Source organism: Pongo pygmaeus, chromosome 8, assembly GCF_028885625.2.
Source record: "Pongo pygmaeus isolate AG05252 chromosome 8, NHGRI_mPonPyg2-v2.0_pri, whole genome shotgun sequence".
NCBI lineage: Eukaryota > Metazoa > Chordata > Mammalia > Primates > Hominidae > Pongo > Pongo pygmaeus.
This window is the reverse complement of record NC_072381.2, coordinates 39,891,111-39,904,392: the sequence shown is the minus strand read 5'-3', so window position 1 is coordinate 39,904,392 and position 13,282 is coordinate 39,891,111.

Genomic DNA, 13,282 nt, shown 5'->3' with positions numbered 1-13,282 from the left:
CTAGGTGTTATGTGAATATATTTCCTTTTCCACCACAGTCCTGAAAGCGGTCCAAATATCCACTTGCAGATCCTACAGAGTCTTTCTAAGCTTCTCTGTCAAAAGGAATGTTCAACACTGTGAGTTCAAAGCACACGCCACAAAGAAGTTTCCGAGAATGCTTCTGCCTAGTTTTTATGTGAAAACATTTCCTTTTCCACCACAGGCCTCAAAGCCCTCCAAACGTACACTTGCAGATTCTAGAAAAAGAGTGTTTCACAACTGGCCCATGAAAAGGAAGTTTCAACTCTGTGAGTTTAATGCACACATCACACCGAAGTTTGTGATAATGCTTCTGTCTATTTTTGGTGTGAGGATATCCCGTTTCCAATGAATTCCTGTAAGCGTTCCAAATATTCACTTGCAGATTCTACAAAATGAGTGCTTCAAAACTTCTCTGTCAAAAGGAATGTTCAACTCTGTGAGTTGAATGGACACACCTCAAAGAAGTTTCAGAGAATGCTTCTGTCTAGTTTTTATGTGAAGATATTTCCTTTTCCACCATAGGCCTCAAAGCGCTCCAAATGTCCTCTTGCCGATCCTAGCAAAAGAGTGTTTCAAAATTGCTCTATCAAAAGGAAGGTTGAAGTCTGTGAATTGAATGCACACCTCACAAAGAAGTTTGTGAGAATGCTTCTGTCTAGTATAAATGTGAGGTTACCTGTTTCCAACGAATTCCTATAAGCGGTCCAAATATCCACTTGCCGATTCTACAAAAACAGTGTTTCAAAACTGCTCTAACAAAAGGAGTATTCAACTCTGCGAGTTGAAGGCAAACATCATAAATTAATTTCTGAGAATGCTTCTTTCTAGGTTTTATGTGAAGATATTACCTTTTCCACCACAGGTCTCAGAGCTCTCCTAATGTCCAATTGCAGATACTACAAAAAGAGTATTTCAAAACTGCTCTAACAAAAAGAATGTTCAACACTGTGAGTTGAATGCCAACATCAGAGAGTATCTTCTGAGAATGCTTCTTTCTAGGTTTTATGTGAAGATATTTCCTTTTCCAAAATAGGCCACAAAGCGGTCCAAATATCCACTTGAAGAATCCACAAAAAGAGTGTTTCAAAACTTTTCTGTCAAAAGGAATGATCACCTGTGTGAGTTGAATGCACAAACCACAAACAAGTTTCAGAGAATGCTTCCGTCTAGTTGTTATGTGAAGATATTACCTTTTCCACCACAGGCCTCAAAGCCCTCCAAATGTCCACTGGCAGATTCTACGGAGAGTGTTTCAAACTATCACATGAAAAGAAATGTTTAACACTGTAAGTTGAACACACACATCACACAGAAATTTGTGAGAATGGTTCTGTGTAGTTTTTGTGTGAGGATATCCCGTTTCCACCGAAATCCTATAAGTGGTCCAAATATCCACTTGCAGATTCTACAAAAAGAGTGTTTCAAATCCTCTGTCATAAGGAATGTTCAACTCTGTGAGTTGAATGCACACACCACAAAGAAGTTTCAGAGAATGCTTCTGTCTAGTTTTTTTGTGAAGATATATCGTTTTCCACCGCAGTCCTCAGAGTTCTCCAAATGTCCAATTGCTGATTAAACAAAAAGAGTGTTTCATGGCTGCTCTAACAAAAGGAATGTTTCACTCTGTGAGTTGAATGTAAGCAACACAAAGTAGTTTCTGAGAATGCTTCTTTCTAGGTTATATGTGAAGATATTTCCTTTTCTACCACAGGCCTCAAAGCCTTCAAAATGTCCACTTTCAAATTCTACAAAAAGAGTGTTTCAAAACTGAACCATGAAAAGAAAGGTTCAAATCTGAGAATTGAAGGCACACACAATGAAGAAGTTTCAGAGAATGCTTCTGCCTAGTTTTTAAGTGAAGATACTTCCTTTTCCAACACAGGTCTCAAAGAGCTCCAAATGTCCACTTACAGATGCTAGAAAAACAGTGTTTCAAAGCTTCTCTGTGAAAAGGAATGTTCAACTCTGTGAGTTTAATGCACACACAACAAAGAAGTTTCAGAGAATGTTTCAGCCTAGTTTTTACGTGAAGAGATTTACTTTTCCAACACAGGCGTCAAAGCGCTCCAAATGTTCACTTTCAGATTCTAGAAAAAGAGTGTTTCAAAACTGCTTTATCAAAAGAAAGGTTCAACTCTGTGAATCGAATACACACATTACAGAGAAGTTTGTGAGACTGCTTCTGTGTAGCTTTTTGGGAGGATATCCCGTTTCCAACGAATTCCTATAAGCGGTCAAAATATCCACTTGCACATTCTACAAAAAGGTTGTCTCAAAACTTCTTTGTCATGAGGAATGTTCAACTCTGTGAGCTGAATGCACACACCACAAAGAATTTTCAGACCATGCTTCTGTCTAGTTGTTATGTGAAGATATTTCCTTTTCCACCACAGGCCCCAAAGCGCTCCAAATGGCCACATTCAGATTCTTGAAAAAGAGTGTTTCAAAACCGTTTTATCAAAAGAAAGGTTAGACTGTGTGAGTTGAATGCACACATCACAAAGAAGTTTCTGAGAATACTTCTATCTAGTTTTTGTGTGAGGATATCCCGTTTCCAATGAATTCCTAAAAGGTGTCCGAATATCCATTTTCAGATTCTACAAAAAGAGTGTTTAAAAACTGCTCTAACAAAAGGAATGTTCCACTCTGTGAGTTGAATGTAAAAAACACAAAGTAGTTTCTGAGAATGCCTTTTTCTAGGTTTCATGTGAAGCTATTTCGTTTTCCACCACAGGCCTCAGAGCTCTCCATATGTCAAATTGCAGATTATACAAAAAGAGTCTTTCATGGCTGCTGTAACAAAAGGAATGTTCCACTCTGTGAGTTGAATGCAAACAATACAAAGTAGATTCTGAGAATGCTTCTTTCTAGGTTATATGTGAAGATATTTCCTTTTCCACCACAGGCCTCAAAGCTCTCCAAATCACAACTTGCATATACTGCAAGAAGAGTGTTTCAAAACTGCTCCATGAAAAGAAAGGTTAAACTCTGTGAGTTGGATGCACACATCAAACAGAAGGTTTTGAGAATGCTCCTGTCTAGTTTTTGTGTGAGGGTTTCCCGTTTCCAACGAATTCCTATAAGAGGTCCAAATATCCACTTGCAGATTCCACAAAAAGAGTGTTTGGAAACTTCTCTGTCTAAAGGAATGTTCAACTCTGTGAGTTGAATACACACACCACAAAGAAGTTTCAGAGAATGCTTCTGTCTACTTTTTATGTTAAGATATTTCCTTTTCCACCACAGGCCTCAAAAGCCCTCCAAATGTCCACTTGCAGATTCTACGGAAAGAGTGTTTAAAAACTAGCCCATGAAACGAAAGGTTTAACACTGTGAGTTGAATGCACACATCACACAGAAATTTGTGAGAATGGTTCTGTGTAGTTTTTGTGTGAGGATATCCCGTTTCCACCAAAATCCTATGAGCGGTCCAAATATCCACTTGCAGATTCTACGAAAAGAGTGTTTCAAAACCGTTCTATCAAAAGAAAGGTTCAACTCTGTGAGTTGAATGCACACATCACAAAGAAGTTTCAGAGAATGCTTCTGTCTAGGTTTTGTTTGAAGATATTTCGTTTTCCACCACAGTCCTCAGAGCTCTCCAAATTTCCAATTGCTTCATGGCTGCTCTAACATAAGGAATTTTCCACTCTGTGAGTTGAATTCAAACAACACATAGTAGTTTCTGAGAATGCTTCTTTCTAGGTTATATATGAAGATATTTCCTTTTCTACCACAGGCCTCAAAGCCCTCAAAATGTGCACTTGCAGATTCTACAAAAAGAGTGTTTTGAAACTGGCCCATGAAAAGAAAGGTTCAAATCTGAGAGTTGAAGGTACACACCACAAAGAAGTTTCAGAGAATGCTTCTGCCTAGTTTTTATGTGAATATACTTCCTTTTCCAACACAGACCTCAAAGAGCTCCAAATGTCCACTTACAGGTTCTAGAAAAAGAGTTTTTCAAAACTTCTCTGACAAAAGGAAGGTTCAAGTCTGTGAGTTGAATGCACACACCACAAACAAGTTTCAGAGAATGTTTCTGCCTAGTTTTTATGTGAAGATATTTCCTTTTCCACCACAGGCCTCAAAGTGCTCCAAATGGTCTCATTCAGATTCTCAAAAAAGAGTGTTTCAAAACCGTTCTATCAAAAGAAAGGTTCAACTCTGTGAGTTGAACGCACACATCACAAAGAAGTTTCTGAGAATCATTCTGTCTAGTTTTGTGTGACGATATCCCGTTTCCAACGAATTCCTATAAGGCGTCTGAATATCCACTTTCAGATTCTACAGAAAGAGTGTTTCAAAACTGCTCTAACAAAAGGAATGTTCAACTCTGTGAGTTGAATGGACACATCACAAAGTATTTTCTGAGAATGCCTCTTTCTAGGATTCATTTGGAGGCCTCAGAGCTCTCCAAATATCCAATTGCAGATTATACAAAAAAGAGTCTTTCATGGCTGCTCTAACAAAAGTAATGTTCCATTCTGTGAGTTGAATGCAAACAACACAAAGTAGTTTCTGAGAATGCTTCTTTCTTGGTTATATGTGAAGATATTTCCTTTTCTACCACAGGCCTGAAAGCTCTCCAAATGACCACTTGCATATACTGCAATAAGAGTGTTTCAAAACTGCACCATGAAAAGAAAGGTTAAACTCTGTGAGTTGAATGCACACATCAAACAGAAGGTTGTGAGAATGCTTCTGTCTAGTTTTTGTTTGAGGCTGTCCCGTTTCCAGTGAATTCCTATAAGCGGTCCAAATATCCACTTGCAGATTCCACAAAAAGAGTGTTTGGAGACTTCTCTGTCAAAAGGAATGTTCAACTCTGTGAGTTGAATGCACACACCACAAAGAAGTTTCAGAGAATGCTTCTGTCTAGTTTTTATGTGAAGATATTTCCTTTTCCAACACAGGCCTCAAAGAGATCCAAATGTCCACTTGCAGATTCTACGGAAAGAGTGTTTAAAAACTAGCCCATGAAAAGAAAGGTTTAACCTTGTGAGTTGAATACACACATCACAGAGAAGTTTGTGAGAATGCTTCTGTGTAGTTTTTTGTTGAGGATATCCCGTTTCCAACAAAATCCTATAAGCGGTACAAATATCCACGTGCCGATTGTACAAAAGATTGTTTCAAATCCTCTGTCATAAGGAACGTTCAACTCTGTGAGTTGAATGCACATACCACAAAGAAGTTTCAGAGAATGCTTCTGTCTAGGTTTTGTGTGATAACAAAACGAATGTTCCACTCTGTGGGTTGAATTCAAACAACGCAATGTACTTACTGAGAATGCTTCTTTCTAGGTTATATATGAAGATATTTCCTTTTCTACCAGAGGCCTCAAAGCCCTCAAAATGTGCACATGCAGATTCTAGAAAAAGAATGTTTCAAAACTGGCCCATGAAAGGAAAGGTTCAAATCTGAGAGTTGAATGCACACACCAGAAAGAAGTTTCAGAGAACGCTGCTGCCTAGTTTTTATGTGAATATACTTCCTTTTCCAACACAGGCCTCAAAGAGATCCAAATGTCTACTTACATATTCTAGAAAAAGACTGTTTCAAAACTTATCTATCAAAAGAAAGGTTCAACTCTGTGAGGTGAATGCACACATCACAAAGTAGTTTGTGAGAATGCTTGTGTCTTATTTTTGTGTGAGGAAGTCCAGTTTCCAATGAATTCCTATATGCGGTTCAAATATCCACTTGCAGAGTCTACAAAAAGAGTGTTTCAAAACTTCTCTGTCAAAAGGAATGTTCAACTCTGTGGGTTTAATGCACACACCACAAAGAAGTTTCAAAGAATGCTTCTGCCTAATTTTTATATGAAGATACTTCCTTTTCCAACACAGGCCTCAAAGAGCTCCAAATGTCCACTTTCACATTCTAGAAAAAGATTGTTTCAAAATTATCTTTCAAAAGAAAGGTTCAACTCTGTGAGGTGAATGCACACATCACAAAGAAGTTTGTGAGAATGCTTCTGTCTTATTTTTGTGTGAGGAAGTCTCGTTTCCAACGAATTCCTATATGCGGTCCAAATATCCACTTGCAGAGTCTACAAAAAAGTGTGTTTCAAAACTTCTCTGTGAAAAGGAATGTTCAACTTTGTGGGTTTAATGTACACACCACAAAGAAGTTTCAAAGAATGCTTCTATCTAGTTTTTATGTGAAGATATTTCCTTTTCCAACACAGGGCTCAACGAGCTCCAAATGTCCACATGCAGATTCTAGAAAAAGAGTGTTTCAAAACTGCTTTATCAAAGGAAAGATTCAACTCTGAGAGTTGAATGCACATATCACACAGAAGTTTGTGAGAATGCTTCTATCTAGTTTTTGTGTGAGGATGTCCCATTTCCAACGACTTCCTATAAGCGGTCCAAATATCCACTTGAACATTCTACAAAATGAGTGTTTCATAACTTCTCTGTCAAAAGGAATGCTCAACTCTGTGAGTTGAATGCACCCAACACAAAGAAGTTTCAGAGAATGCTACCGTCTAGTTGTTATGTGAAGATATTTCCTTTTCCACCACATGCTTCTATGCTCTCCAAATGTCCACTTGCAGATTCTAGAAAAAAAGTGTTTCAAAACTGCTCTATCAAAAGAAAGGCTCACCTCTGTGAGATGAATGCACACAACACAAAGAGGTTTGTAAAAATGCTTCTGTCTCCTTTTTTGGTGAGGATGCCCGTTTCCAACAATTTCCTACAAGCGTTCCAAATATCCACTTGCAGATCTTACAAAAACAGTGTTTCAAAACTTCTCTGTCAAAAGGTATATTCAACTCTGTGAGTTGAATGCACATACCACAGAGAAGTTTCAGAGATTGCTTCTGTGTAGTTTTTATGTGAGGTTATTTCCGTTTACATAACAGACCTCAAAGCGCAACTAATGTCCACTTGCAGATCCTAGAAAAAGAGTGTTTTAAAACTCCTCTGTCAAAAGAAAATTTCAACTCTGTGAGGTGAATGCACACATCAAAAATATGTTTGTGAGAATTCTTCCGTCTAGTTTTTGTGTGAGAATGTCCCGTTTCCAACGAATTCCTATAACTGGTCCAAATATCCACTTGCAGAGTCTTCAAAAAGAGTGTTTCAAAAGTTCTCTCTCAAAAGCAATGCACAACTGTGAGTTGAATGCACACACCACAAAGAAGTTTCAAAGAATGCTTCTCTCTTGCTTTTATGTGAAGATATTTCCTTTTCCACCTCAGGCATCAAAGCCCTCCAAATGTCCAATTGCAGATTCCATGGAAAGAGTGTTTCAAAACTGGCTCATGAAAAGAAAGGTTTAACAATGTTAGTTGAATGCCCACATCACACAGATGTTTGTGAGAATGCTTCATGTAATTTTTCTGTGAGCATATCTGCTTTACAACGAATTCCTATCAGCGGTCCACATTTCCACTTGCAGATTCTACAAAAAGAGTGTTTCAGTGTTTTTCTGACATAAGGAATGTGCAACTCTGTGAGGTGAATGCACACAACACAAAGTAGTTTCAGAGAATGCTTCTGTCTAGTTTTTATATGAAGATAATTCCTCTTCCACTGTAGGCCTCAAATCATTCCAAATATTCACTTGCAGATTCGACAAAAAGAGTGTTTCAAAACATCTCTATCAAAAGGAAGGTTCAACTCTGTGAGTTGAATACAAACATCACAAAGCAGTTTCTGAGAATGCTTCTGGCTAGTTTTTATGTGAAGATATTTCCTATACCACCATAGGCCTCAAATCGTTCCAGATATCCACTTGCAGATTCCTGGAAAAGAGTGTTTCAAAACTCCTGTATCAAAAGGAAGGTTCAACTCTGTGAGTCGAATGCGGAAATCAGAAAACAGTTTCTGAGAATGCTTCTGTCTAGGTAAGTGAAGATATTCCCGTTTCCAACGAGGGCCTAAAAGAGCTACAGATATCCACTAGCAGATACTGCAAAAGAAGTGTTTCAAAACTACTCTATCAAAAGAAATGTTCATCTCTGTTAGTTGAATGCACAGATCACAAAGAAGTTTCTGAGAATGCTTCTGTCTAGATTTCATGTGAAGAACATTTCCTTTTCCACCATAGAACTCAAAGCGCTCCAAAGGAACCCTCGCGGATTCTACAAAAAGAGAGTTTCAAAATTGCTTTATCAAAAGGAAGGTTAAACCCTTTTAGTTGAATGCACACATCAGAAAGAAATTTATGAGAATACTTCTGTCGTTTTTAGGTGAAGATATTCCCATTTCCAACGAAGGCCTCAGAGAGCTACATATATCCACTACCATGTTCTACAAAATGAGAGTTTCAAAACTGCTCTGTCAAAAGAAATGTTCGGCTCTGTTAGTTGAATGCACACAACACAGAGAAGTTGCTCAGAATGCTTCTGTCTAGTTTTTACATGAAGACATTTCCTTTTCCACCATAGGCCTGAAATCATTCCAAATATCCACTTGCAGATACTACAGAAAGATTATTTCCAAACTGCTCTATCCAAAGGAAGGTTCAACTCTGTGAGGTGAATGCACACATCACAAGGCAGTTTCTGAGAAAGCTTTTGTCCACTTTTTATGTGAAGATATTCCCATTTCCAACGAAGGCCTCAAAGAGCTCCAAGTACCCAGGAGCTGATTCTGCAAAAGGAGTTTTTCAAAACTGCTCTATTAAAAGAAGATTTCAACTCTGTTAGTTGAATGCACAGATCACAATGAAGTTTCTGGGAATGCTTCTGTCTAGTTTTTATGTGAAGATATTCCCTTTTCCACCATAGGCCTCAAATCGTTTCAAATATCCACATGCAGATTCTACGAAAAGAGTGCTTCAAAACTTCTCTATCAAAAGGAAGGTCCAAACCTGTGAGGTGAATGCACAAATCACAAAGCAGTTTTTGAGAATGCTTCTGTCTAGTTATGTGAAGATATTCCCCTTTCCAACGAAGGCCTCAAAGAGCTCGAAATATCCAGTAGCAGATTATGCAAAAGGAGTGTTTCAAAACGCCCCTATCAAAAGAAAAGTTCAACTCTGTTAGTTGAATGCAAACATCACAAAAGAGTTTCTGGGAATGCTTCTTTCTATTTTTTATGTGAAGATATTTCCTTTTCCACCATAGGCCTCAAAGCTCTCCAAATGAACACTTGCAGATTCTTGAAAAAGAAGTTTCATAACTGCTCTATCAAAGAAATATTCAACACTGTGAGTTGAATGCAGACATTGGAAAGAACCTTCTGAGAATGTTTCTTTCATTTCTAGGTGAAAATATTCCCGTTTCCAACGAAGGCCTCAAAGAGCTACATATATCCACCACCAGATTCTACAAAACGAGTGTTTCAAAACTTCTCTATCAAAACAAAGTATCAACTCTATCAGTTGAATGCACACAACACAAAAAAGAAGCTCAGAATGCTTCTGTCTAGTTTTTATATGAAGATATTTCCTTTTCCACCATAGGCCTCAAATCATTCCAAATATTCACTTGCAGATTCTACAAAAAGAGTGTTTCAAAACTGCTCTATCAAAAGGAAGGTTCAACTCTGTGAGTTGAATGCAAACATCACAAAACAGTTTCTGAGAACGCTTATGGCTAGTTTTTATGTGAAGATATTTCCTATACCACCATAGGCCTCAAATCGTTCCAGATATCCACTTGCAGATTCCTGGAAAAGAGTGTTTCAAAACTCCTGTATCAAAAGGAAGGTTCAACTCTGTGAGTTGAATGCACAAATCAGAAAACAGTTTCTGAGAATGCTTCTGTCTAGGTATGTGAAGATATTCCCGTTCCCAACGAGGGCCTCAAAGAGCTCCAAATATACACTAGGAGATACTGCAAAAGAAGTTTTTCAAAACTACTCTATCAAAAGAAATGTTCAACTCTGTTAGTTGAATGCACAGATCACAAAGAACTTTCTGAGAATGCTTCTGTCTAGGTTTCATGTGAAGAATATTTCCTTTTCCACCATAGAACTCAAAGCGCTCCAAAGGAACACTTGCGGATTCTACAAAAAAAGAGTTTCAAAATTGATTTATCAAAAGGAAGGTTAAACCCTTTTAGTTGAATGCACACGTCAGAAAGAACTTTATGAGAATACTTCTGTCGTTTTTAGGTGAAGATATTCCCGATTCTAACGAAGGCCTCAAAGAGCTACATACATCCACTACCAGATTCTACAAAATGAGAGTTTCAAAACTGCCCTGTCAAAAGAAATGTTCAACTCTGTTAGTTGAATGCACACAACACAAAGAAGTTGCTCAGAATGCTTCTGTCTAGTTTTTATATGAAGATATTTCCTTTTCCACCATAGGCCTGAAATCATTCCAAATATCCACTTGCAGATTCTACAGAAAGAGTATTTCCAAACTGCTCTATCCAAAGGAAGGTTCAACTCTGTGAGGTGAATGCACACATCACAAAGCAGTTTCTGAGAAAGCTTTTGTCCACTTTTTATGTGAAGATATTCCCATTTCCAACGAAGGCCTCAAAGCGCTCCAAGTACCCAGGAGCTGATTCTGCAAAAGGAGTTTTTCAAAACTGCTCTATTAAAAGAAGATTTCAGCTCTGTTAGTTGAATGCACAGATCACAATGAAGTTTCTGGCAATGCTTCTGTCTAGTTTTTATGTGAAGATATTCCCTTTTCCACCGTAGGCCTCAAATCGTTTCAAATATCCACATGCAGATTCTACGAAAAGAGTGTTTCAAAACTTCTCTATCAAAAGGACGCTTCAACTCTGTGAGGTGAATCTACAAATCACAAAACAGTTTTTGAGAATGCTTCTGTCTACGTATGTGAAGATATTCCCCTTTCCAACGAAGGCCTTAAAGAGCTCGAAATATCCAGTAGCAGACTCTGCAAAAGGATTGTTTCAAAACTGCCCTATCAAAAGAAAAGTTGAACTCCGTTAGTTGAATGCACACATCACAAAGGAGTTTCTGGAAATGCTTCTTTCCATTTTTTATGTGAAGATATTTCCTTTTCCACCATAGGCCTCAAAGCTCTCCAAATGAACACTTGCAGATTCTTGAAAAAGAAGTTTCAAAACTGTTCCATCAGAGAAATATTCAACACTGTGAGCTGAATGCAGACATTGGAAAGAACTTCCTGAGAATGCTTCTGTCATTTTTAGGTGAAAATATTCCCGTTTCCAACGAAGGCCTCAAAGAGCTACATATATATACTACCAGATACTACAAAACAAGTGTTTCAAAACTGCTCTATCAAAAGAAATTTTCAACTCTGTCAGTTGAATGCACGCAACGCAAAGAAGAAGCTCAGAATGCTTCTGTCTTGTTTTTATATGAAGATATTTCCTTTTCCACCATAGGCCTCAAATTATTCCAAATATTCACTTGCAGATTCGACAAAAAAAGGGTTTCAAAACTGCTTTATCAAAAGGAAGGTTCAACTCTGTGAGTTGAATGCAAACATCACAAAGCAGTTTCTGAGAATACTTCTGGCTAGTTTTTATGTGAAGATATTTCCTTTTCCACCATAGGCCTCAAATCGTTCCAAATATCCACTTGCAGATACCTCGAAAAGAGTGTTTCAAAACTTCTGTATCAAAAGGAATGTTCAACTCTGTGAACTAAATGTGCAAATCAGAAAACAGTTTCTGAGAATGCTTCTGTCTAGTTATGTGAAGATATTCCCATTTCAAACAAGGGCCTCAAAGAGCTTCAAATATCCACTAGCAGATACTGCAAAAGAAGTGTTCCAAAACTACTCTATCAAAAGAAATGTTCAACTCTGTTAGTTGAATGCACAGATCACAAAGAACTTTCTGAGAATGCTTCTCTCAAGATTTCAGGTGAAGAATATTTTCTTTTCCACCATAGAACTCAAAGCACTCCAAAGGAACACTTGTGGATTCTACAAAAAGAGAGTTTCAAAATTGCTTCATCAAAAGGAAGGTTAATCCCTTTTAGTTGAACGCACACATCAGAAACAACTTTATGAGAATACCTCTGTCATATTTAGGCGAAGATATTCCTATTTCCAACGAAGGCCTCAAAGAGCTACATATATCCACTACCAGACACTACAAAATGAGAGTTTCAAAACTGCTCTGTCAAAAGAAATGTTCAACTCTGTTAGCTGAATGCACACAACACAAACAAGTTGCTCAGAATGCTTCTGTCTAGTTTTTATATGAAGATATTTCCTTTTCCAACATAGGCCTGAAATCATTCCAAATATCCACTTGCAGATTCTACAGAAAGAGTATTTCCAAACTGCTCTATCCAAAGGAAGGTTCAACTCTGTGAGGTGAATGCACACATCACAAAGCAGTTTCTGAGAATGCTTTTGTCTACTTTTTATGTGAAGATATTCCCATTTCCAACGAAGGCCTCAAAGAGCTCCAAATACCCAGTAGCTGATTCTGCAAAAGGAGTTTTTCAAAACTGCTCTATTAAAAGAAAGTTTCACCTCTGTTAGTTGAATGCTCAGATCACAATGAAGTTTCTGGGAATGCTTCTGTCTAGTTTTTATGTGAAGATATTACCTTTTCCACTATAGGCCTCAAATCGTTTCAAATATCCACATGCAGATTCTACGAAAAGAGTGTTTCAAAACTTCTCTATCAAAAGGAAGGTTCAATTCTGTGAGGTGAATGCACAAATCATGAAACAGTTTTTGAGAATGCTTCTGTCTAGTTATGTGAAGGTATTCCCCTTACCAACGAAGGCCTCAAAGAGCTCGAAATATCCAGTAGCACATTCTGCAAAAGGAGTGTTTCAAAACTACCCTATCAAAAGAAAAGTTCAACTCTGTTAGTTGAATGCACACATCACAAAGGAGTTTCTGGGAATGCTTCTTTCTATTTCTTATGTGAAGATATTTCCTTTTCCACCATAGGCCTCAAAGCTCTCCAAATGAACACTTGCAGATTCTTGAAAAAGGAGTTTTAAAACTGCTCCATCAAAGAAATATTCAACACTGTGAGTTGAATGCAGACATTGGAAAGAACTTCCTGAGAATGTTTCTGTCATTTTTAGGTGAAAATATTCCCGTTTCCAAAGAAGGCCTCAAAGAGCTACATATATCCACTGCCAGATTCTACAAAACGAGTGTTTCAAAACTGCTCTATCAAAAGAAAGTTTCATCTTTGTCAGTTGAATGCACACAACACAAAGAAGAAGCTCAGAATGCTTCTGTCTAGTTTTATATGAAGATATTTCCTTTTCCACCGTAGGCCTAAAATCATTCCAAATATTCACTTGCAGATTCTACAAAAAGAGTGTTTCAAAACTGCTGTATCAAAAGGAAGGTTCAACTCTGTGAGTTGAATGCA